This window comes from Bemisia tabaci, chromosome 10 (genome assembly GCF_918797505.1).
Source record: "Bemisia tabaci chromosome 10, PGI_BMITA_v3".
Taxonomy (NCBI): Eukaryota; Metazoa; Arthropoda; class Insecta; order Hemiptera; family Aleyrodidae; genus Bemisia; species Bemisia tabaci.
Window position 1 is genome coordinate 31,992,160 of NC_092802.1, and position 26,919 is coordinate 32,019,078.

The 26,919-nt window shown below is 37.8% G+C and overlaps 1 protein-coding gene across 4 annotated transcripts in view; it reads right to left on the minus strand.

The window, feature by feature from the left end:
- ImpL2 (Ecdysone-inducible gene L2) overlaps positions 1-26,919 on the minus strand; it is an 85,836-nt gene that overhangs the window by 37,095 nt on the left and 21,822 nt on the right. For 2 of the 4 annotated variants that reach the window (XM_019053423.2, XM_019053418.2), the window contains exon 1: positions 9,932-10,262. The exons of 1 other annotated variant lie outside the window; for it this stretch is intronic. The gene's annotated coding sequence lies outside the window, so the exon portion shown is untranslated. Of the gene's footprint in view, positions 1-9,931; positions 10,263-16,540; positions 16,603-26,919 lie in introns of those variants that run through there. One more of the 4 variants, XM_019053419.2, reaches the window with a different exon arrangement.

Genomic DNA, 26,919 nt, shown 5'->3' on the forward strand with positions numbered 1-26,919 from the left:
TATTGCTAATTTTACCAAGACAGACCGGTAGGCTTACCTAAAAACCGGTATTTTTACTGTTTTTTTCCAGGTAAGAATACCACTTTTATTGGTAATCAATTCCCGGTAACTTTGCCATTTTATTTCGGAAATTCTACCACAGTCGATAAAAAATATTGGCGTTTTTACCACGATCCAGTAAAATTACCGAGAAAGTTAAACAATTTTACCGAGAAATATTACCAACTCCAAAAATGGTAATTTTACCAGGAAAAAACTGGGATCAAATAGAGCCCTGAATTCTTGGTAATTTTACCCTTTTCTTAGTAAATACACCGAGATTTTTTTTCAGTGTGACACCTATAGAAGGGGGATCTAGGGATGCAGATGTCTGATAAGTTCATGATAGAGGCATAGGTGGATAGACGGGGGAAGGGGGGGGGGGCACGGCGATAGGGAGCGTGCGCACCTTTGTTCACACGAAAAAAAGGAGGAAGGAAAAGAGATGAAGAAAAAAGCAGTGGCGTGGCGTCCTTTGCGATATAGCGACTGATCTGCAATTGAAACCTAAGGAAAGGATCGATTAACAGGGTGTTCGCAGCGAACACCGTAAGAATCGATTCTTTGCCATAGCTACAAATGGGGGAATATCGATAATCGATCCTTCACGCCTCGCCACTGGAAAAGGAACGAACGGAGGGGAGAAGAAGTAAATATGCTTACATTTGGTAGTTATTTATGATGAAATTTACTCAAACTACTAATCATGTGATTCAAAAATTCAAAAATTCTCTTTGGGGGAGGGTTGGGGGTGGGGGTCCGCGTATGGATAAAGGACGAAGGGGAGGATCAAGCTGAACTTGAAGGAAAGCTGAGAATTTTTAAAGCTAAAGAGATGAAGTAAAGAGAGAAGAACAAGGGCTATGATCGGGCTTGCCCCAAGATAAAAAAAAAAAAAAAAAATACCAGTGTGTTTCTGGAAAGTCGGACAAGCGTACTTTAATAAAAAAAAAAAAAAAATCCACATTTGACGGTAAAAATCACTGGTTTCAGCGAGTCATCGAATCCTTATAATCATGAGTTTACGACTTTACGAGAGGCGAAAATGTTTCCCGGCGAAAATTATTCAGTTTTTCCGGATTTACTGTCTTTTTTTTCTTTTTTTTCACCAAATAGTATGCTGGTATCAGACTAAAAATTAGATACATTTTTTTATGGTATGAAAGAGGTCAATCGGCATAAAAATCACATCTCTCTTGCGTTCTGGTCAAGAAATGACACTAATTTCGAAAAAATAATGATTTTTCATGGCTTTCGGAGCCATGTCAACGGCACGGCGACATATATCATGCACTAAAAAAATGTCTTTCTTGACCGGCTACAACAGCTCGCACAATATGACCCTCTATTTTCAAAAAAGATGAAGATGTTTGAGCTCAGTTTTTAAAGGGTACTCATCCCAAAAACTCCCTTGATGCAAAAATCGGTAAAATTTTGGACAAAAATTTTACAGCAATATTTTGGACAAAAATTGAATTGCATGAGGCAATTTTGCAATCTTCGAACGGATTATTACGTTCCTTACTTTTTCCGTCTGCGAAAAGACGGGTTCATGAGTAGCTCCGATTAGCGTGCTGGGGAATCGGAATATTAGAAGAATATACAGGGGTGATCCGCCCCTTTGCCTCTTGCCCCCTTCTAAAATTTTTACTTTCGTTCATGCTTTTTTTGAAAGTCGCATATGAAACGTGAGGTCGAAACTTGCACGGTATAATAAGTCAACTTTACGCACCGAGCACGCAGCACTATGCAATCATGCTACTTGATAGATATCCAAATAATTAACACATTTGAAGCCGCGAAACAAAAAAATTAAAACAGACGCGAAACACAGATCGGCATAGAGGAAAGGCCGCAGCCATAGTCTGAGAAAATCACTATTTTGTTCGCTGAAAGTGCAACTTCTAAAAAGAGAAACGGAAAATTCCAAAAGTTAGAAAACCACCACCTTTAGTCATGTTTTTATACATTGATGTCATGGTCGCAAAATTGTATCTCTGAGTAAAAAAACTTACATGAAAACAACTGTGAAGGCCTCAAAGTGTATTTCATATTTTTACTTTTTCAAACAAAATACCACAGCTACATGATATGTCTGCATGTTTTTACGTTCATAGACTAAACATGTTTTCACATTATGAGTAGCCGAAAACCGAAAAATCTTGTTAGTGGATTAACATTTATCTCGGATAAGAAGCAGAAATCCTGTATATACATTCACCCTATTTGGCAAAAACTGTAAAAAGCAGGGTTCGAAAAAAAATATGATCAGCGACAACTTGCCTTTCCAGATTTCTCGTGAATCCGTCGACCGAAAAACAAAAACAAGGAACTTCACTCTACGGAAACTGTTGGATGGGCAACGACCTATCAAGATGAAGTCAGCGCCTTAACTATTTCAACATACGATCCGACGACACGGGAGTGTGACCAGTCGTAGCACTTGTCTCATTCCCATTCTCTCCCACCCTTCCTTCCCCCGAGAATCTCTATCTCTTTCCAAGATAACGAACTGGAGTGTCGAGTGGAAAGATTGAAATCGAGTGCCACTCTCGCCTGTGTTTACATACTCCGGTAGCTTTTCATTCAAGAGATCGTACGTGCAGTTTTGCTGCCGCCACCAAGGACCAAGCTCCCAGCACCTGATTGCAGCACCGACGGCAGGCGCCGCGTCGTGCTGAGAGAGAAACGCCTTAAGAGTCTGATAATGTCGCATAGTGGAGCGCGATTGAGTTAAGAGTTCATTTTCTTGTCAGATTTTTAAGGGTCTGGACTCTGAATCCAGCCGGGTGATTGTTGAAATTGATAGAAAAAACGATAGACAAAGAAGACTTGGGGAGTACGCAGCAATCCTATCGGTTGAAATAGGTGGTTTTTATAGATTAAGGGGATAAATGATAGACTAACCATAGGGTCTCCCGTGGGTTGCTGTTAGTTAGTCCATTACCAACCCCTTTTGTCCATTGCAACCACCCACTCTCACCAATAGGATCCCTCCATATCCCTTTGGTCTTCTTTGTCTATAAGCTTCGTGTATCAATTTCGATAATCAGCCCATAGAAGGCCTTTAATCCTGTGACCGGGGGGGGGGAGGAGGAGGGTGGAATGGAGATGTTGCATGTGTGAGGAATTAGCGATTTGACTATTGATTCTTATGTAGAGGTTCGCGAGAAACACGATGGTGCTACTGGTTTTCTCTGAAATCGTCTCCCAAGCTCAAAAAAAGCTCTCAAGTTGAAGCAAAATAGAGGGGATATCCCACGCTATCCTAAGAGTCTACGTCTACATCAAGACGAACTCTCCATGCGAAGATAGGGAGCAAATACATTGACAGAGCTGCTACTTTAATTGGGGACTCTGAAACTGAAAACACGGCAACCCTGCTAATGTATTTGCTCCCTAGCTTTGCATGGAGAGTTTGTCTTGATGTGGACTTGGACTCTCAGGATAGCGTGGGATATCCCTTTCATTTTGGCCTCAAGTTGAGAGCTTATTTTGAGCTTGGGAGTTGACTTCAGAGAAAACCAGTGGCACCATCGTGTTTCTCGGGAACCTCTACATAAGAATCAATAGTCAAATCGCTAATTCCTCACACATGCAACATCTCCATTCCACCCTCCTCCCCCCCCCCCCCCCGGTCACAGGGTTAAAGGCCTTCTATGGGCTGATTATCGAAATTGATACACGAAGCTTATAGACAAAGAAGACCAAAGGGATACGGAGGGATCCTATTGGTGAGAGTGGGTGGTTGCAATGGACAAAAGGGGTTAGTAATGGACTAACTAACAGCAACCCACGGGAGACCCTATGGTTAGTCTATCATTTATCCCCTTAGTCTATAAAAACCCCCTATTTCAACCGATAGGATTGCTGCGTACTCCCCAAGTCTTCTTTGTCTATTGTTTTTTCTATCAATTTCAACAATCACCCGGCTGGATTCAGAGTCCAGACCCTTAAAAATCTGACAAGAAAATGAACTCTTAACTCAATCGGATTTTTGCGCGAATCGAGAGCCAAGGCTCTTAATTTAAGCGGACTTCGTTTTGATCCAAGCAAAAATTTTGTGTTTGTTATTTCTCTCATTTTTGTTCTGATTAATAATTCAATTTGGAGTGTTTGTGAAGCAAAGTCCCTTTTCTATGAACTGCAAAATATTTCCTATTATTATTTGATGATCGCTCATCATCGGTTTTCCAGACAAGATTATGTTATATGATTGTGCAGTGCATCAAGCCTGTACCCTTTACGTGTTATCACTTTCACAAGTTAGCTGGAATATGGCAAAGCACGCACGGTTTTTCTTATACTTTTTTCGCACATTTTACAGGGAAAATATAAAATGTTCTAGAAAATCGTCCTTTTAGCGCGGTGATAAAGTTATTATTACATAAGTCTTGCCTTGAAATTTGTGATGCAATACGGCATGAACAAGAATGACGTATGACTCGAGATATTTCCGACAAGAAAACCACTACAAAATTAGACTTCTCAGCTGACATGTAAAATTCTTAGTAGAGTGCAGTTCAATCGGGGTCTACAAACTCTATTTCCTGAAACGTTAAGATTAGTACACCACGTTTCGTGAAGGTTTCTTTTTTAATGATAAACCTCTTCAGAAAGCTCATTAGATATGCAAATTAGAATGAAGTTTCAGTCGTAGGGTACTTCTCTTCTTTAAACAGAATTATCAGTTGGAACACCTACCCGTGATGATCATGTGGGAGAATATGGTTAGTCGACAAGATGTCGCTGTACATAGGTATCCCTGCGAAAACGTAAAAACTGAAGAACCTATCTATTGCCGATGACATTTGAAAGAATCAATCAAATTTATCAAATATTAACAATGTAATTAACACTGTAAGTGTAGTGATTGTACAAAAATTAAAGTTAAAAAAAGAAAGAAGAAAATAAGAAAAAAAGTAACGCCGTGAGTTGAAGAAAGTTGTCTATAAATGAAGCTTTTGCTCACATAAGATTTACATGAATTGATAAAATTCTAGATGGTTATAAATTGTCCGAAAGTTTAGATGAGCCTTCAAAAAAGTGTGAAGTCCACTCAATAACGTAAAAACTTCGTGGTCGGTATCACGTATTTTCGAATTTAGCGGCCATTGAAGTAGTCAAAGTAGATTGATACTGATTGATAAGTAGATTGAACCCAACACTGATTGATATCATTCAACCGATGATTCATACGGCGACTTCTCTATTCCTATTTAACGCTATGATTTTTTCTTTATTTTCCTGTATGAGATGATATCGCGCATGGGATGAAAGACTTCTATAGTTTTGGAAAATTCAAAATTCATATTGTGTTACGCAAAGGAATATTTGTAAATATTTTTGCATTAGGAACATCCGCATTCGTCAAACTCTCAGCTCACAATCGGCTTAGGTAAAAAAAATCACTTTGTAACATGTTATGATAATTTGTGTAGAATAATGCATGAAATAATGTTAACAGTTCCATAAAGGTTTTTCAGACTGAATGCGAGACGGTATACTTCATTAATATTCGAAAAACGGAGGATTCTGCAAGGCAATTTATGATACAAATATTTTAACTCTGGTGTGAGCGGTGAAGTATCGCGCGAAACTGAAGGCGTTTTTGACTGGTGACAACAGTTTGACATACCTTGCATTCCTTCCGTCATTTCTTCGAAGACGAGTCGGGATCCACCAAGATACAATACATTTGGAGGAACACGAGGGGGTGCGGCCCCTGAACGCTTCGCGGTTCAACCCCCGCAGCGCTTCGCGCTTCAGGCGTTAAGCGATACGCGTTACTTATGATTTTATACTATAGAATAAGATTTGGAAATCCCTCAATGTGTCAGCCAGGAAAATGTTCGGCACTTGGTCGTTTTTAGGCCATTTTAATAATACTTGCTTTGTAAAAATGTTATGATACATTTGAAAAGCAAAGCAAAAATTTCATAATTGGACTGCATTCAGCAGAAAGGAACCAAGCCACTTTAGCTATTGCCAACTTTTACTGGAGAGTATTATTTTTTATAAGAGAATGTTCATACGGATTCTTTTGAAAATTTCGCGGAATTAGCTATAAATGCAGAAAATTCACTGAAATTTGAACAAAAATCCGCAGAACCGTTTTCATTTAAAAAATTGAATTGCCCAGTTAAATTTGGCAGAAGTTGATGTGACTTGGTTCCGTTCTACTTAATGTGGTCCATTTGTGATACAATTTGAGAAAAAACGTTCATATTACCTAGACAAATATGCAACCTTTCACTAAAGTCCCTCTTGTGAACGGTTCCTTTTATGTTGAACCATCGTAATATGATTTTGCGACCGTTCATGATTGTCGACGGTTGAAATTGTGCTAGAGATTTACATAAGCCACTTCAAAAACGACTTTAGTCATAAGAGGGAATATTAAAAGAGCATTCAATCTTTCTCATCCATTCAGATGTACTCGCACAAAATGAGAATTATTCCACGAAAAGAGGATCCCTGTTTTAGCTCTTGTTTGAAAGGTGCATTTTTACTTTTCTAGGAAAAAAAATTATTGTGTGACACTAAAGGCATAATATTCTAAATTCAGGCAAGGCATTACTGAAATCCTCCTTTTCTACCCACTGACAGAATTACAAATATTTAACACCGTAGGTTGGGCACATGGACCGAGTTTAAAGTCGAAGTCTCTGCAAACCAGCAGTGGTGAGGCGTGAATGATCGATAATCGATATTTTCCCATTTAAACCTATGGTAAAGAATCGATTATTAAAGTGTTCGTTGCGAACACCTTGTTTATCGATCCTTTTCCATAGGTTTAAATGGCAGATCAATCGATACATCGCAAAGCACGCTACACCACTGCAGACCAGCGGGTCGATTGTTGAATCGTTATCGAAAGATCCTAATCGATAAATCCCTATCTTAGCAATGCTTTCTATCGATCAAGTTCGTTCGACAACGATCAGTGGCGTGGCGTGAATTGCGATGTATCGATTGTTATGCCATTTAAACCCTTAGAAAAGGATCGATAAACAGGGTGTTTGCAGCGAACACCATAATAATCGATTCTTTACCATAAGTTTAAATGGCATACAATCGATACATCGCAATTCACGCCACGCCATTGACAAAGATTCTACAATCCAGGCGCAGAGCCTCTTCAGCCGATCAATTCTAAAACACTACTTAGGTTAATTCATTCATAAGCAGTTTGCAAACTTAGCTCAATGAGGGAATATGAATGACTCGAAGCTGAAATTATTATTAGATGAAGCCGCAACAAGCTGAATCGAGAGCTCATAGTTGCAGAGACTAGAGTGGAGTGGATGCTCCCATCAAATAATCTGTCGAGCCACTGAAAAACGCCGCACAAGCCTTCAGACGTTATTAAATTTCCTTTGACACATCATGGTTTTTTGGGAAAATTTGCAAATATTTTTCTTCCGATTTTTTGGTGAATACTATTGGTAATTTGATCTTAAGTGTCTGAATATTTCCAGGGAAAATATCCATAGATTTCTTCAAAAATGAATATTTTTCGAGAAAATTCGGCAATATTCGAATGTTCCTACGGAGATTTTTAAAGCACGACAGTATTCCCTCAATCGCGGTGGAAAGAAATTGTCGTTCAGCAAAATCACCTCATTTTATCACAAGCTCATCCATAATTACTGACATGGCATTCGATCAATTTTTCTCTCTAATAAATTGGCTAAAATTAAAAAGATAAAAAGAGCTGAGTAAGGCTTACATAATAAAAGCTCTAGCGGTACTCTACACTCAATTTCAAAGCTCTTTTGACGTGAAGGTGTATCTCGTTTAACACGTGCACCCCGGAAAGCATGAAGTTATATGGACAAAAGGGGTCAAGCAGAAATCGCGATACGCCCTTAAGTCGAAGGATCGATAATTTAGGACATTTTCCTCGGTCACGAGGCTTTGTACTCTGCTCACGAGCATAGTACAGAGAAAAAAATGGCGTGAGGTTATAAATGCAAAATGGAATCACCTGTAAAATTTGAAATTTCAGCAATTTCTCGGGGCCTGCGTATGCAACCCGCAACGATTATCGGAGAATCCATTTAAAAAAATTGAAATATAATTCATGATATTTTTTCTTCTTTTTTTTCAGTTCTTTTTCAAAAGCACAATTTTACTGTTTCTATGCGTTTTATATCATTATGAGTCAATTGCAGAAATTTTAGAGAATTTCATTTCAAAAAGTTTCACGAAATTTAGCATCGATAAGATTCGGCCCGTGAGATTTCCCCAAGATATGCTTTTTGCAAATGGCGGCTATAGTTCTGTACTTTAAAGCAGTCATACGGACTGTTAAATGTTGATGCAAAGCTACTTTTATTTTTCTCCGTGGGCTGCTTAATTTAACAAAGAACTTTTATTTCTCTCCATGGGCAGCATTTAATAAAGAGCTGTTATTTTGCTCCATGTGCAGCATTTAACAAAGAACAATGTAAAAAATTATCATCAGAATCATACACTTCGACAAGGATTTTTTCTGTTGTCCACGTTCTTGTACGGAATTTTTGGCTCGTTCGTATAATCTTATTAATTACGAAATTTTTATAGGTACCTCTTCTCTTTGGTCCAAAGAAAAAAAAAAACAAATTATTTCTTGAAACTGGTAAATTTAATTTATTAATTTTTTCAAATGATTTTAAAAAGTAATTTTGCTTTTGACAGCATATCTACAAGAAAAATAATTTTCTCTCAATGAATTTTTTCTTTCATAATGAGAGGTTCTTTCTCTTATAGAGAGACTAGCACCGCGGCTGCCATGACATAATTCAAACGTCTTTGCCTCAAATGAATATTTTCACACGCAATTTCATTATCGACGTACTTTCACACCTCTATTTTCTGAAATTTCGGCGGGCCAAAGTTTGCCCTATTACCTAGCAATTTTCAACACAAATTGACGAACATTATTCGGGATTTACGTAAGTTATCATTGTTAAAGCTGCTTCAATGCTATTTATACATCAACAAGGCGAATTCATGCAGGTAGATAACCAGACGTTTTTAAAACTTCGATTTTTTCACATCCTTCAAAATAATTTAATTCACACCCGTATAACGTGGAAAGTAATATATAAAAACAACTTCTTCAACCGCGTCGAACTCTAGATTTTCAATTCCTGGATGCTGTTCCTAAAATTATCCCGACAAAATCAACTCTTTTTCGAATTATGCGAAGTGTTATTTCCCGAATCAATCCGAGATGGTTTAAAAGCAAAATTTGAACCGGCGAGAGGTCGTGGGAAAAAAATCAGATTATATATTTTTTTTATATAAATGAATAATATATACTAGATGCTTATCATAAAATCATGCAGAGCAGTAAATATCCTGTGAAAAAGGAATGTAATTTTGAAAAAAATAAAATTTATGGAGTCAAGCAAAATTTGCTCCAAGATGTAAAAGCAATAAGAGAATTTTAATTTGCTTTGGGGTTTTTTTTTGCATAATTTGGTACATAGAACTTTGAAAAATTCCAAAAATTCACTTTTTGGTAGCAATTCAAAGTTTGAAAATAAAAAGTGAGGAATTTAAGAAGAGATTCATCACAATTTGCTTGCATTTTTAAAACGAGTCAGTTTAAATGGACGTAACACCATTCATAATGCGAACCATAACTTGAAACTTTTGCCTAGAGTCTTTGAAATTTGAAGAAAGAGTTTGCAATCGAAAACAGAGAATGGATATTTTTTTATCCCAAACCGATTATACGCTATACTGTACGCTTTCGGGTATGAGGTTGTACCTTAAGGCACATTTTGCCTGACTCCGTCCCAAATGCCTCTATGAAGTGAGCCCCCCGAAAACATCGAAAAAAATAAAAGCACACACATGGCAGAAAAAAAGAAAGAAAAATTAGATTAAACGTAAGTACCTTTCCGAGATATTAGCAAAACTTTATTATAGATGAATTTACGAGTTGCTAGTATGGAGTAAACTTTCTTGATTTCCCGCGACATCTTTCGAAACTTGAAAAGCTCAAGCCGGCTTAGAATCTGGCGATCATCTTGCAAGCCATCGAAATCAAAACCGAATGAACAAACGAGAAAAAAATACAAGATCTACCGGGGGAAAATAGTTCCGAAACACGAGGAACTTACAACACTTTTCAATGAGCGGATCCCGAAAAATAAATACAATTCAACAAGGATGTCGGATACAGAGAGAGTACAGAACAAGCAAGGCGCGAGCTAGAGTGAGAATAAGAATGAATTAGCGGCGATATTGTTACAGCTTAAAAAGATCTAAGGGGAGCCTGGTCGCCTGCTACGTTGCCGTATTTCTAAAAATAACCCCTCGGTCTCATGGAATCGCCGGGCCTTTAAGGGAATTTGGCAACTTTTGGCACGGTTTCAAGATATCGGAGGATGATGCAATAGAAGCCGATAGTGATCCCGTACGAAGGGGGAGAACCAGAAAGGCCTAAGTCCAAGCTTAAGGTTGCCAGTTGGGCGTTTAAAATATCCTTTTTCGTGTTTAATCAAAGGTAAAATGTCCCTTTTGTGCAGCGTAGGCAGCGAGCTAACCTATGAGCGGGCAGCTTTTGAACGCACCGGCCTGTTGCCGGTTTTGGATCGAAACATCGTATATCCCTGCCTGTTCCCGTTGTAAGTTGCGTGCTTTTCCGACGGATCGGCAGAGTTGATGCTTCCTCGGAGAAGATTTTAAGTGACACGCGCCACAAACGGATCAAGGAGATTTCCTATTTTCTAGAAATTTCTCGGTGCATTTTTTATTTGTCTGTAACTTCGAGAGAGTGCGGCTAATCTTGACCTTAAAATCCCGGTCTCTGATTGGTCGAGCTAACACATCGTGCTCTTTTGGCTTTTGATCGGTTAAGAAAAAGTGATAATGCCATCGATGACGTTATTGAGACGTTTCCGGAATGTCATAGATGAAGTAATTAAAAAGCAAAAAGTAGATGCGCCTCTGTGGTCAACGAAATACGGACTGTTGGTAAAAGCTCTCGACGGGGAATAAATCAATTTTTTGTCAGATTTTTAGACGTATCAATATAAATAGGTTTCTCGCCGGTGTTTTCTGAGTAACCATTCAGAGAAAGAAAATTTGAAAGGAAAGGAGGAAGCAACGCAAGAAGGAATTATGGGCAGCAAATTGCAATTTCGCCTTCAATTTTACGGGTGGGCCAAAGAACATACCCTATGCAAGAATAGCTATCCATACCAGGACGTGTGGCTCCCAAAGAATAAGTGGCGAGAGTTGTTTTAATTTTTTTTTTTTTTTTTGCTCTTGAGGGAAATAATATTACATTTTAATTGGGTAATTTTGAATCTTGAACAGAACAGATGGAAATGTAAAGTATTTTTTTCTCAAAACTATTCAACTGCAAAACAGAAAATTTCACACGTATCTAACGTTTCATTGGATATGCGAATATTCAGGCTTGTTTACAAGTGCCGAAAAAAATTTAACCATTCGTAAAACATCCCTCCACATAATGCCACCACTCAAATTTCATTTTTTTGGCCCAACCCTTTAGACTAGATATTATGCGAAAGAGAATTGATGACAATGGTAAAAAGGCATTATGATCATTATGTAATGGTTACATAAATTGTACTCGAGAACTGTAACTTTACTAAGCTTTGAGGGACTCCTGAAAATGCCACAAGAATTCAGTCTTTTATATTCCATAGTTTAAGGGTCCATCATGGTGTGGTTGAATATTAAAAATTGCGTTTCATTTTACTTATTTATGTACACAGAGAAAAAAAAGTATGGTTTGAGCGACGATGATATGAGTATGCTAATCGTCAACAGACTCGATGGTAGCCGTTAATCGAATCGCATCCACCAAAAGTATGGTAAATTCTATCAGATGTCTTTGTATCTTTACCCCAAAGCATCACTGTACCAAAAAATTAGGTAGTCTCATGATAGAATATTCCATACTTCTGCGAAAATTTGCCATACTTATTTTCGGTGTACGTGCAGTTTTACTGTATGCCTCGAGATTCAAGTTCCTTTGACGTGGATTTAGTCACATTTATGTTTGAATCGGTTTCCAATAACTACATTTCCTTCATTCCACCCGATCGCTCGAATTTTGCTCTATACGTTTATCTGTCTCTCTCTTTCTCTTTCTCTCTCTTTCTGTTATTAATGCAATTTACTTACTTAACACCCTTTATCAATACTATTTGCTAAAATTTAAAACAAGTAACAGGTGAAATTTTTTTATTTTTTCTGAAATCTTTGGGCAAGCAGTGCTTGCCTTGCTTAGCAGGACCGCACGCCATTGATTTAATCACATTTATGTTTGAATCGGTTTCCAATAACTACATTTCCTTCATTCCACCCGATCGCTCGAATTTCACTCAAGAGTAAAAATCTGTTACAGAATTCATGCTCCGAGGACTTTGAGACAGTCTCGTCAAAAATTATTCTAAAAGATTCTAGATTCCCCGACTTTTGAACATCCCACGCTTCCATCCAATAAATCTTAGATCCGAACCAAACGGTTCAAGGGGGTCAAGCCCACGACAAACCCCGCATTTCGATAAGGCACGGGAAAAAAGACGAGATAATATTTACCCGAGCCAGTGGTGCCACATTGTAGATATAATACATTTTGAGGAAAATTGATGTATGCCTAAACGTAATCGACGTAAAACAGGTCAAAATTTACACATTATATACACTCGCTACGCCTTCTTTTGGATAAAGTCAGAATTACCATACATCAATACTGTAGACTGGTAAATTTTAGTGAGATTTGAGCGGGAGAAAGACTTTTTAGTTTTTTATGTATAATATTTTCACACATATTTCCTACATCGTCAAATCAAGTCATTAGAATGAACGGATCATCACGAAAGCGGGGTTTCTGCTTACCTGACGCAAAATTTATTTTTGGTATGAAAATCAGGTGTTGAATAAATTTTTACTTTAAAAAAAAAAATAAATTCTTCCCTCAGAAAGCATAAACCCAGGATACCAAGCCTTGGAATACTGAGGATAATACTTCTTTAAATGCAATTCTAGAATACTGTATCATAGTTTTTCACCAGCGAAGTCGATATAAAAAAAAATTAAAGAAATTCAGGAATTTGTATAAAAAAATACCTCTTGAAGTACTGGTGTAATTGATGCTTTGAAAATGTTTTAATTTTTTTTTATCCTAAAGGTGACGAAAACTGGAATTATAGTTTAAAAAAAGTGTTGAAAAAAACTCTTTAAGGTCCCACAATAGTTTTTAAACATTTAGATTATTTGGACAAATCTTAGAAAAATTTGAAAGAATAACAGTTATTTAAAGACTTATTTACGTAAAATTAACCTAATTATAAAAAAATGGACTTTTGAAATAGTATTTCTAATAATTTTTGAGGAGTTTTTAAAAATTCTTCTGTAAGAATCGTTGTGGTCAGCTATTAGTAATTCTTCCTAGTATGTAAACTTAAAATTTTGCAAAAATCAGTAGCATGGCGTGCTTTGCGATGAATCGATTGATCTGCCAATTAAACCTATAGAAAAAGATCGGTAGATTCCGTATTTGCAACGAACATCTAAATAATCGATTCTTCACCATAGCTTCAAACGGGGAAATATCGATGATCAATCATTCACGCTTTGCCACTGGCAAAAATATATGAATAGCTTACTGGTTGAACTATTTCAATCATTATATATGGGTTTTTCATTTTACCAGGTTTGGGTCTTATTACCTGTACGTTATCTTTTCGTCCCGATTTTAATATTTTTATTTTATTAGTAGTATTTTTATTTTATTAGTAGTATTTTTATTTTATTAGTAGTATTTTTGTTTTATTAGTAGTATTTTTATTTTATTAGTAGTATTTTTATTTTATTAGTAGTATTTTTATTTTATTAGTAGTATTTTTATTTTATTATATAGTATTTTTGTTTTTTCGATTTTAATATTTTAACGTGTTTTGCAATTTCGAACGCGCGCAATGTTTTAGTGCTAGTCAAATTAATTTTGTGGCCTGAAAAAGGAAATAATTTTTCCGAGACGTACATCGCTTAAGACAAGGAATTACTTAAGAAAAACCGGGACATAAGATAACTTACTGGTAATATTTCAATCATCTTTAATTGTTCCACCAATCCGACAATAACGTAAAAGTACCTACTCCAGTGGCGTGCGTTAGATGTTACGTGATCTCAGGCGCGTTACAAAAGATCAGAGGCGAACTTGGTCATTTCCGTCCGTTTGAAACCTCTAATTTAATTGTTTCAATCATCAAATATTATGTCATCAAATATTTCGAGCGTTACCCGGGGAGAAAAAAGTTATCATTGATATCATGTGCCGATTGAGGTCTTAAATGGAATTTCCCGTGCTAGCCGAGTCCATTCCTGTTATAACAACGACCGCATTAAAAAAAACCTTTTTAAACACTCAGAAAAACAGTTTAAAATTATCATTAAGGGGTTTGAAGGATAAGGCACATAAAGGCAGTTTTTGAAAAAATTGAGATATGAATGATTTCATGTAAAACTAGTCTTGATGCATATTCTGTGAAGAATTTGCTCCAAAATTCCAATTTTCAAGCTTCAAAAAGTCACTTTGAACTTTTTTTCCTCCTTAAGGATCTATGTAATTTCGAGACTTCAACCACGTATTTCGCGGAATAGCAAAAACTGCACTTATGCGCCTTGTCCTCCAAGCTTTTCAATTCGTCGAACATTTTTTGGCTATTTTTTTTTCGAGTAAAATTTTTAATGGTACACGATTTGTAAAATCACCGTATACGTTAAACCTAGTCAAGCTTTTGGAAGTAATGGGCAGCTCTACCTCTAGGCGCTACTGCGGTCTGAATCACCATTATTATTTTTGATCCGGTAATTTTGTTTTGTCTCATGACTCGTTAGAAAAAAAATCATACACGGGACGAATAGCTAGGTTCTCATTTTCTTATGTTCAGGATTTTGCAACAATGTAATGAATCAAATCTCTATAAACTTATTGTGTATGTCATAAGAAGTGTGTATGCTCAGTAGTGTTCGTGTTGTACCCTAAAATAAATTCAGTACTAAAAAGTAAAGAAGATATTGATTTACTTATTGACGGCGTTTTCTAATACTTTAGTAATAAAACTCATTTGTCAACTTTTGCTATTTCTCAAGACAAATGGACGTATGCTAAAAGGAACTATTATCGACACAACTCGCGCAGTAAGAGGGTGCTAATAAGAGTAAAATTTGACGTATTTATGCCAAAAGGAACCATGTGCATAGGGTTTGCGTCGATTATAGTTCCTTTTAGCATCCCTATGCACATGTTTCCTTTTGGCATAAATACGTCAAATTTTACTCTTATTAGCACCCTCTTTCTGCGCGAGAGACGTGATAAATCGTCAGAAAGTGTTGAATGTAACGAGCGCACATACACGTGCGTCTAATTTATCGTAAAATTCAGTTGATAACAAGCTCGTGCAAGTGTATGAGGGCAAATCTGTCGTGTGAATCATTCACTCTGTTGTCGAAAAATGAGTTTAGAGCAGAAAGAATCCGGCAGATATAGTTTTATACGAGAACTAGGTAAATTGAAAAGGAAAGAAAGAACCGATAAAACCGAGTGCAACGTAAAGTTAAATTTCGAGGAATTTCAGTTGCGTGACTCAACGTATATTCATGTGTGTCACACAAGGTGTGTGTGTTTCATTTGTATGTTTATTTATTCGTTGGAACATGAGGATACATCATGCAGTACCTTAGAATCGCCATTAAATTTGATTTTCCTCTACATTTTACGGTCTAAATATCACATTGAAACACATTTTCCAAACTTTCTGTGGATTTAAAAAAGTAATCACTTAGTGATTTTCAGATGTACCACGATTCTTCCAAAATTTTGAATGCTCAATAACATTGAAAATCTGAAATTTCATAAATTTCTATTTTCCTAAAAGTTTTGGGACTGTTAAACACTCTTGAAACTATTTTTATACCCGTCTCTAACTAAAAATAAATATTTTTTTATCTTCAAAATCAACGAGAATATTTTAAGGAATTAAACTCCTAGAAAACAAAACTACACTCCAAAAATTAAATTATCTCAAAATTTTGAAAAAAGATAGTCGATGACGCATTCATTAAGATAAGAGAGAAAAGAAAATTGAAAAAATTACCGTGAACGACAAACTTCACCGGCTAAGCGTAAACAAATCGCAAGATAGAATACTTCTGGACCAAAAAATCTAAAGGGGATGGTTTCTTCTGAAGATGGAAAAAGGGATGAATTATTCTTTCTATAATTATTATTATTTTTTATGGTTAAAAAAACACTACGGAGTCCAGTTATTATTTTGATCACTGGGAGGACGATAAAAAAATCCGATTTTGAAACCGGCCGCAGGAATCAATTTATTCCTCTTCCGACGACGCAAACTTTAAAACCCCGGTAAAATCCTAACGCAGCGTTAACGAAGGAACAGCACAACAAGAAAAGCCAATCCTCGTAAAAAAATTCGGTTCGAAATATTGTAGCGCTTACCTTACAACGAACAAACAAGGGCGGCTGCTGGGATCAACCACGAGAGTGGATAGCGGGCGCCTTATATATTTGGATCTGCAACTGGCATAACACACGCGCTGTGCGACCGTCCCTATCCCCCCTTCCTCTCTCTCCCCGCTCTTCGCGGGCGGCCACTTGTTGCCTCCGTTTTCAGTGGCGTGGTGTGAAATGCGATTTATCGATTGTTACGCCGTTTAAACCTATGGAAAACGATCGATACACAGGGTGTTCGCTGCAAACGCCTCAATAATCGATTCTTTACCATACGTTTAAATGGCAGAACAATCGATTTATCGCAAAGCACGCCACGCCACTGTCCGTTTTTCGCTCGTCAGCGGTTCTCTCTACCTCTGCGATGGTCTGATTGGTCATGTTTTATCTCGTAAATTGTTATCGCTCCCTACACTTATTCTTAGAGCAAAAGCTCTAGAAAGCCGCATGAAGCTCGCCATGGTGTATTGCAGATGATGTAGAATTCCATAGTAGAGTACCTAGATGGGGAGAGAACTGACAAGTCAAATTGTGAAGCTCATGGGACCAATAAAGGCAGCCAACCATCTAGCACGAAAAGCACTAGAAAAATGCAGCTGCCGATCTCTGGACTCCATTATCAAACAGTGCGTGCTTTGCGATACATCGATTGATCTGCCATTTAAACCATGGAAAAGGATCGAAACATGGATGTTCGCAACGAACACCTTAATGATCGATTCTTTATCACAGCTTCGAATAGGGAGGTATCTAAAATCGATTATTCACGCACTGAGAAAAAAAGTTCGGTAAATCCGAACTAGTTTGTTTCATATGGAACCAAGATTTTGTTCGGTACACACGACCGAATTATTTGGTCTGCTCAGCCGAACTTTTCGGTCCACTGAACCGAACTGTAAGAATTTATTATGGTTTGGTTGCACAAACCGAACAATTCGGTTGAACAGTCCGAATAATTCGGTTGTGTGTACCGAACAAAATCGTGGTTCCATATGATCCAAACTAGTTCGGATTTACCGAACTTTTTTTCTCAGTGCGCCTCGCCACTGATATCAAACCCAGATGGCTCTTATGCTTACCTATGATAATTGAGCGTCCCTGCGCAAAAATGAGTAACATTTATGCAAAAACTAGCCAGATGTGTGCTTTACAAACGACCGGTTGAAACATAAAAAACATAATAAGTTATTCTAGATTATTCTAATTCATAGGTTGCCTGCCCTTTTGGGCCCTGAAAGCTCCATGACGTAACTTCTAAAATTGCTGAAAGGTTGTTACAGTGTACTTTCCCTGTATAGGTACTCTAGAGGAATTCAAGCATTTTTTTGATCTTCGTGTGAGGGACCGTCCACAGTACTGCCGTGCTAAGGAAAAACGCCGCATGAGCCTTCAGGCGTTGCCAAATTTCTACTGGCAAATCACTAATTATCAGGACATTTTCTGGATATTTGTCTCCCTATATCTCAGGTAATTTTGTTTGTACTTTCATCTAAAACTCCTGAAAATTTCAAGGAAAAATATTCATAATTTTCCTCAAAAATAAACATTTTATCGAAGGAAATTTAGCAACTCTTGAATGCTCATATACGGCGTTCTTCCTAAGCAAGGCAGAGTAATAACTCAGATTTTCTTAAATGTATTTTCTGAGAGCATGGAGTGAGATATGACTCCTAGGAATTTCTCCGATTTTTTTTTTTTAAAACCCTATGACAAAGAACCCCCGTTTTGGAAATTCCGTCAAAATTGGACCCGTTCGAAACGATAATTTTAGCGCGTCTGTATGACATTGCTCCTCATCCAATTTTCTATCCCCTTTCCATCCTGAAGACAAGAGAGTACTCATGAACTTAATTGGTCGTTTTTGCTCTTGAACTTTCTTTCCTTGACGCGAACTCTGCCGTGCGAAGGAAAAACGCCGTATGAACCTTCAGGCGTTGCCTAATATCCTTTGATAAAACACGAATTTCCTAGTAACCATAGGAATATTTGGACGTATTTCTACCAAACAGACCTATGTGAAGGTGCGAAATATGGGGTGTGCTCGTTAGTTCTCTGGCCGTAAGAGTGAATGAGAATAATAAAGCGCCAGTGACGTCAGCGGCAATGAAAAAGCGGGGAGCCTCGGGAGATCGTCCTCGGGGCGCTTTAACTCATGAGCCCTGTCCACAACGCTCTCTTGCCATGCCCGCGGCTCATGAGTCTCGCATTCAGTTGGCACATAGGTCTGTTTGATAGAATGTAAAATCCCGCTTTTCCAATTCTTCAAAAGGAATCACGCCCACTTTTACATTGCTTCTTATGCAGCTTTCTAGAGCACACCCCATATTTCTCACCTCCACATAGGTCTGTTTGGTAGAAATACGTCCATTTTTCTCCCAATTTTTCATATAATTTTGTTCGCAATTTCACCTAAAATTCCTGAAAATTCCAAGAAAAAATATTTATAACTTGCCTCAAAAACAAACATTTTATCAAAGGAAATTTGGCAACCCTCGAATGTTCATACGGCGTTCTCCCTTAGATCGGCAGAACTCTCCTTGAGCCAGTTCAAGTATTCTTCCGTGCTAAGGAAGAACACCGTATGAACATTTGAGAGTTGCAAAATTTCCTTTGATAAAATTCGAATTTTTAGGGAATTGATCGAAAATTTGTCCTCCAATTTTTAAGAAAATTTTATTCGCAATCGGATCTGAATTAACTGAAAACTTCAACACTGAAAAAAAAATCTCGGTGTGTTTACTAAGAAAAGGGTAAAATTACCAAGAATTCAGGGTTCTATTTGATCCCAGTTTTTTCTTGGTAAAATTACCATTTATGGAATTGGTAATTTTACCGAGAAATCTCGGTAAAATTATTGAACTTTCTCGGTAATTTTACTGGACCTTGGTAAAAACGCCAATATTTTTTATCGACTGTGGTAGAATTACCGAGATAAAATGGCAAAACTACCGGGACTTGATTACCAATAAAAGTGGTATTCTTACCTGAAAAAAAACAGTAAAAATACCGGTTTTTGGGTAAGCTTACTAGTCAGTTTTGGTAAAATTACCAATAATTTGAAAAAAAAGTGAGATGGTAAAGGTACCAACGGACCTTGGTAAAAACGCCGGGAATTTTTTTTCAGTGAAGAGAAAATATTTGTAACTTTTTTTGAAAATAAACATGTTTTCATTTCAGAAAATTTGGCAACTTTTGAATGTTCATACGGCGTTTATCCTTAGCACGGCAGTATCGTCTTGGAGAGGGTAAGAGGTAAGAATATTGAACCTGTAATGTCTCAACTTTCCTGCGTTTCTTGACTCTGACTCCCACTTCTTGCCCCGAACATTGATCAATCTGAGTCGGCACTCGAAAGAAAGTTTCGGATTTGTTTAATGTGTTCTCAAAGTTTTCAGTTTGCGAGGTATTCGCATGCGACTATCCTCGCGATTTCTCTCCGAGGTTCTCGGAATGTGCCACTTAGGCAGTGTAAGAAAATTAACACCCTAAAAACATTTTTCTCCTCAGATTTTAATGTAAACGGTGGACAAAGCAAGTATTTCCTAATTGAACTGAGACCCCAGAACCAATGACCTCTAAAAATGACTTTTTGAAGACTCTTAAAAAGATAGCAACGATTATATTCCAGGAAACTCTTTCCGGATATTTTTTAATGAAATTTGCGCGAGGCAAAGTGTGCGACGAAAAAGTTTAATAAAAAGGATTATTTTTTTTAGAATTTAAAACACAAGGAAGATATTTAAGCATTGTTTTTTCACTTATTTTTCAAGCGTTTTGAGTGTTAAAAAGATACAAGCAGATCTTTAAACGTTGTTTTAACACTTTCTTACTTCAATTTAAATTCTCGTTAATTATACTTTAAAAATACTCAGAAAAGGTCTTGTAAAAATAGTGCCGTCGCCATTGGCGGATCCTGCAAATTGGCAACATTGTCTTTCTCCATTCAAAGCTATGGATATGTATCGATTCTTAGAGGGGTCAGGTGCTCTGACAAGAATCAATTATTATTTAATATAGGTTATTTAAGTGTAGCAGAGTAGATTACTGAATAAAGCGATTGCCTCATAATGTTTATTTGGCAGAGAGTGTCGATGCTTAAGAAACGCCTTCATTGGGGAAAGATACTTCCTAGCGTTGCCTCGGAGGTTGAATAGTTGCATCCTCTAAAAACCCAATCAACAGAGTAGCAGCCTGTAGATCAACAAGTAATGCGGTTTTGTTACATACTTTCTCGATGAAAAATACGACGCATAGGTAACGCCTTCATCAGAAAAAGATACTTCCCAGCGTGGGCTCAAAGGACGAATAGTTGCATCATTTAAAAATGCAATCAACAACGCGTAGATTAGAGAAAAATGCGCTTGCTTTGATTGATTTTTGACAAAAAAAGACGACGCACAAGAAACGCCTTCATCAGGAAATGATACTTCCTAGCGTGACCTCAGAGGCCGAATAGTTGTATCATTGAAAAATGCAATCAACAATGCGTAGATTAGAGAAAAATGCGCCTGCTTCGATTGACTTTTGACAAAAAGAGACGACGCATAAGAAACGCCTGCATTGAAGAAAGATACTTCCTAGCGTGGCCTCAGGGGCCGAATAGTTGTATCATTGAAAAATAATTGTCCTTGAATTCTTCCATGAGTGCGAATCAGTGGTGAGGCGTGAATGATCGATTTTCTATATTTTCCCATTTGAGGCTATGGTAAATAATCGATTATTAAGGTGTTCATTGCTCATCGATCCTTTTCCATGGGTGTAGATGGCAGATCAATCGATATATCGCGAAGCACGCCGTGCCACTGGTGCGAATTTCCCTGCGTCTTTTGAAAATGCGTGGCTCACGAGCACTGTCTACTTTCGATCTCAACGTAGAATCAGCATTCACACAGAGTCAATTATCTCACCACACTATATAATGTATTACAGGGTATGAGGAAAGTCTTCGACCCTGCTATGCAGACTTTTGATCGAATTAAGTCAGAATCTTGAAATTTTGGGGGTGCACTGGGAAAAAAAAAACACATTGGATCTAGAGTCCAGACTCTTGAAAACATTGACAAGAGAAAATACTCTTATATCGATCAGATTTAAGCTTAGAGCAAAAGGAAATCCGCTCAAATTAAGAGGCTTGGTTCTTGAGTTAAGCCTAAATCTGATTGAATCAAGATAGTATTTTTTCTTGTCGATATTTCTAAGAGTCTGGACTCTAGATCCAATGTGTTTATTTTTGTCCAGTGTGCTTCTGCGTCGAAAGGAACTACTTTTGGGACCTTCCACATCTTAGAGGAGCATCCGCAAAATTCATCGAACCCATCAGGGCACAGATCTTAATTTGTTTTCAGACAGTAATCTCCTCCTTGTGATACACACAAAAAGATCATAAAAATTCAAAGTTTTGATTCAAACCGCGAACCACCACTACTACCAATCCACAATCCGCACGGTATCCATCACCGATCCACAATGGCGGCTAGTCAAAGTTTTATTTTGGGAATACGGTAGACAGCAACTTACACAGTCCGCTGAGAAGCCGCAGCTTTTATTCTCTTGCCAATGATGGATGTTCCACTCAGTGGGGGCAAAATATGGTGCGCCGAAACACAAGGCCAGCTCCCCTTCGTTTGAAATATCATTTTTGAAAAATCTCGTTGAAAGATACATTATCGGTAGAAAAATAAACGCAGAAGCTTTTTAGCGAAAAGCGAAAAGTAGAGGTCACCATCTATTACTTGGATTTCATTTTGCAACAAGGAACCAAGAGTATTCCAATACCTCTAAGATCGTGCAACTCTTTTTACCTTGCAAATATAAACTGATCATCTGAACAAGTTTTATCTTTATTCCCAATAAACTATCAATTCAAGACGAAAATTACCTTTTCAAATCTCATTTTATTGCCAAGAATATAAATTAACATAACACTAGCAACGATGGAATACTCTTGATTCCTTTTTGCAAAATGCAATCCTCTTACTGATGTGGAAAGAGAAGCTCAATAGTTCACATTTTTATAACTTTGATAGTCACCATTTTAGAGCGATGATAGGTGAAGACTTGCGGTTTGAACCAAAATTTTGCAATCTTTGTGATGACGTATCAAGAGAGGGGAGAAGGATGGCCTTTAAAACAAGAGGAGTTCAGGTCCGCGTCTCCCTATCCGCGTTGATCCCCCATTTTTGGAGGATCCTAAATAAAGTCGCCCTCGTACCTGGAGCACAATAAAATTTCAAGTCTCTAACTTGTTCCGATCAAAAGTTAGCAGAGAGTTTGACGAATTTCCAGGCACCCTGTATATTCTCGGAGATCGAGGAAAACGAAAGTCATAGATTTCCGGTCATGCCACAAAAACACGATTTCTAACCCAGCGCAGATTGTTCGCGTTAGATTGATTCGCGGAACGACTGGTTTCACGATTCCTGCCTAAGTTTCTGAGGAGACTCGCGTATGGTAATCACTAGACAATTCTTCTGTGCTGTGGAAAAACGTCGTATGAACATTCGATAATTGCCAACTACTCCCCCCCCCCCCCACATTTATTTCTGAGGAAAGTTCTGAATATTTGGACCGCGTTTAGCAGGAAGGAACCAAGCCACATCAGCTATTGCCAAATTTAACTGGGCATTTCGAATTTTTACAAAAGAACATCCGGACGGGTTCCTTTGAGAATTTTAAGGAATTTGCTTCGCACTATGCAGGAATTTCTTCAATTTATTTGCACAAAAATCAGCAGAGCCGTTTTTAAATAAAAAATGCAATTGCTCAATTTGGCATTGCTGATGTGGTTTGGTTCCTTTCAGCTTAACGTGGTCCATTTTTCTTAAAAACTTTCATAAATTTTGGATGAAATTGCGGTGAAAATTGTCTGAAAAATCGGGAGAAAAATATTCAAAACTTTTTCAGTAATCTCGTGTTTTATTGGGAGAAATACGGCAACGTTTGAATGCTCATACGGCGTATTTTCTTAGCGCGGTAGAATTCAAAGAGCGAAGAATTCCAGTTTCGTATGCGCACCACAGGGCCGGATTCACCTACTTGCCGCCCATGGGCCGCCTATATTTTGCCGCCCCCTTCTCATTTGTTTTGAAACTCGATAAAAACCATCAGTTGAACGTGCCAGCGGGGGAGGGGTGCATAAGACGCATTTATTCGTGTTGAACACATTTTTTGGGAAAGCCCTGTCAACACTACTAGCAAAAGTTCACGGAATTTTGCGAGAAAGTTAAGTTCCGTAAACCTATCTCTGTGTGGACAAGACCTTCCATTCATAAGTAATGAACGAAAAAATTATGAAAGAACAAACACAAATGTGGTTCAATGATTTTAACTTCCGCCGCCGCGCCGCGTGGACCGCACCGTGGTGGACGCAATGCGTGAAGTACTCATGCAGTCTTGTAGGCGCTACGCGTCACGCTGACCGCACTGTGTTTGGCGCAATGCGTGAAGTATTCATGCATTCTTGTAGGCGAAATCCGTTCCACGCTTACCGCAATGACCGCACTGTGTTTGATGCAATGCGTGAAGTATTCGTGCAGTCTTGTAGGCGCTAATATGTGTTACATGCCGATCGCCGCGGCGAGGGCTTCTCTTTTTCATCTCAAGTCCTCGTTATCATTTCTCTCTAGGTCGCGCCGTTCTAGGTTAAATTGCGTGTTTGGTTTCTCTCGTAACTCGACTTATTGAGGGTGCTGTCTCTTGTATCACTAAGAGACGACAAAATTAGAAATTAATATACTCTCAGGTAACGAGAGATTTTGTCGCCTTTTCTCGTTTGTAATTTTGTTTTAATAAATCCGATTTTTTTTTTATACCTACACTTTAAAAAATTGTAAATTTTTGCCGCCCCTTAGATTTGCCGCCATGGGCCGCGGCCTATGTAGCCACCCCCTTAATCCGGCCCTGTCCCGGTGATGATACATCTGTACCAATGTATATATCGACGGCGAAAGTGCCAAACCACATATCTCCATTTGCACCCTTCACATTTCAAGTGAAACCGCAAAAACACATAAGCGTACCGCTGCGGATTTCCTGTGAAAATTGATTTCATAAATGAACCAACATACTTAACGTCATTGATTTTTCTTCGCATGTGTGAAAATTCCAAGTTATGATGTTGGTTTTTTCTCTTTTGATTAAATAAAATGCCAGTGGAGATTTGGCAACACCGGAGATGAGATACACCTTTTTGCAGTTCTGCCGATAGAGAAATCCGAAGTTTATCATTTTTGCACAGAATTTCGTATGATTTTTCCTCGTTCTCTTAACATTCTCTGGAAATTATGAAGAAATGTTCTAACACCAGCAGTTATGATCCGTGATCTGACAGTTTCACTACTGTTAGACAAAATCCTCCGATGAAATATTACAAATTGATAAAGTTGTCAATTATTTGGACTGTGTTGTAAGTTGAATATTCTTGAAAGTTGGCAACTTAGTGCCTCATCCATTAAAGTTCATTATAAAGCAAGTTGTTTCATTTACAATCTATGTTTTTTCAAACTTTTAAATTGAGGAAAATTAATATTGCCAACGTGAGAGGGTAAAGGAGCCAAGGAGCGAGGAGGGGGTGGGGGAGGGGTGACCTATTTCTATAAAAATGCGTTCAAAATTAGAAAATTACCCGGAAGCTCATAATAACGCATCTGGCATTTGATCTAGGAAATTCAGGCGGAAACATAAGCCCACTCACTGACTTTTTTCAAGGAGCATCAACGGTGAAGCTACCAGACCACGCATCTTGGTTCGCAACGCTGCAGACTCCCTGTTATACGTTATTTTTAATAGGAAACTGCTCAACGTCAATTCTTGAGAGCTTCCGTAATTTTTCTTCAATGTGCGAAGTAAACTCTGTGAAAACCTCAAGAAGTAATGTTGAGTTGTTGTTCCTCAGAAAAATAGAATGAGAGAGGAGATTTTTAGAAACCGTAAATGAGATACGTCGTCTGGTAGTTTCACCGTCAAAATGTCATTATTTATATTGATAGTCTTGGACTAAAGTTGTTTATAGTAAATTTTTCGAGAAAAAATCGCACCAAACATGCACTTCCCCCGCATCATCAGTTTGAACAGTTTTTTGGGCCAAGAGATATACGCTAAGTAATTTTTACCTTCCGTCTTCCACTTAATTAAATTAATCGCATCAAGAAGAGAAGAAAGTGCTCGGTTACAACAGCAATGGACCACTAGACAAGGTACGAATTTCAGCATTCTGATACATGTTTCTCAACCAAAATTCCACGTAAAACACGATACGCACAACGAAAATTACCCAAATCAACTCCTGACGAAGATATTTACTGATTCTTGATGCGTGAATTCAAACCACCCGCTCATGAAAACTCAATGCTCTACGTGACTCACATCGCGCGCTAAACGTTATATCATGACAGTCTCTGCGATGTAAAAATCTTCAACTTCAATCTTGACACTTTGGCTCAGCTATAGCAGATTACCAATAGTTTGAACAACACATGGTGGAAAATGAACATTGCTCGATTGAGAAGCTTGCTGAAACCGTTGTAGTGCGCGATTTGACTCACGTAGCTTTGAGTTTCTTGTGAGCGGGCAGTTCAAATTCCTCGTACCCAATGTGAAATAAAAACGTTAATATCTTCGTTAGAAGTTGATTTCGGTAATTTTCGTAGTGTGAATTGTGTTCTACGTGAAGTTCTGGTTAAGAAACATGTATCAGATTGCTTAAATTCGTACCTTGTCTAATGGTCCATTGTCTAATTTCATCAGACGACTTAAATTTTCTATGAGAACGGTATATTGTGTAAATTGTTTTAAGGATTTCAGGGAATTTCCGCTGTGGCGCAAAGTGAATCGAGTCAAACAGAGAGGTCGGACATGAAATTTTTGACTAAAAATGCAAATTTGTATGTTTACTTTGTCGTATTTTAAATTTTAAGGGGAGCCTCTAGAGAAAAACTTTACGAGGAAGCCAATGAAACCACTTTTAGAACCTCAAAGTTTTGTATAAACAGAGTTGTAAACTCTTAAAGTTTCCAAATTTTGTCCGACGTCTCCTATCGACTCAATCCACTGTGTGGCGTGAGGAAAATTCACTGAATTTATCAACAAAAAAAATAAAGTTACAACCATTCTTTTACAAAAAAAATGAATTGTCCGATAAAATATGGCAATAACTGATGTGACTTGATTCCACCTGCTTAACGCGGTCCAAACGATACCTCCTTCATTTACAGACGCGAAGCTGCGATTCATTCCTATTTTTCCGTTTTCGAAATAAACAAGTTAATTCGAGATCTTTTTCCTCCTTTCCCTCCTATAATGAATTAATTATACATTATCCTACGAGAAAAAGCAGACTTGTTGCGATCCCTTCCTCCCTACTTTGTCTC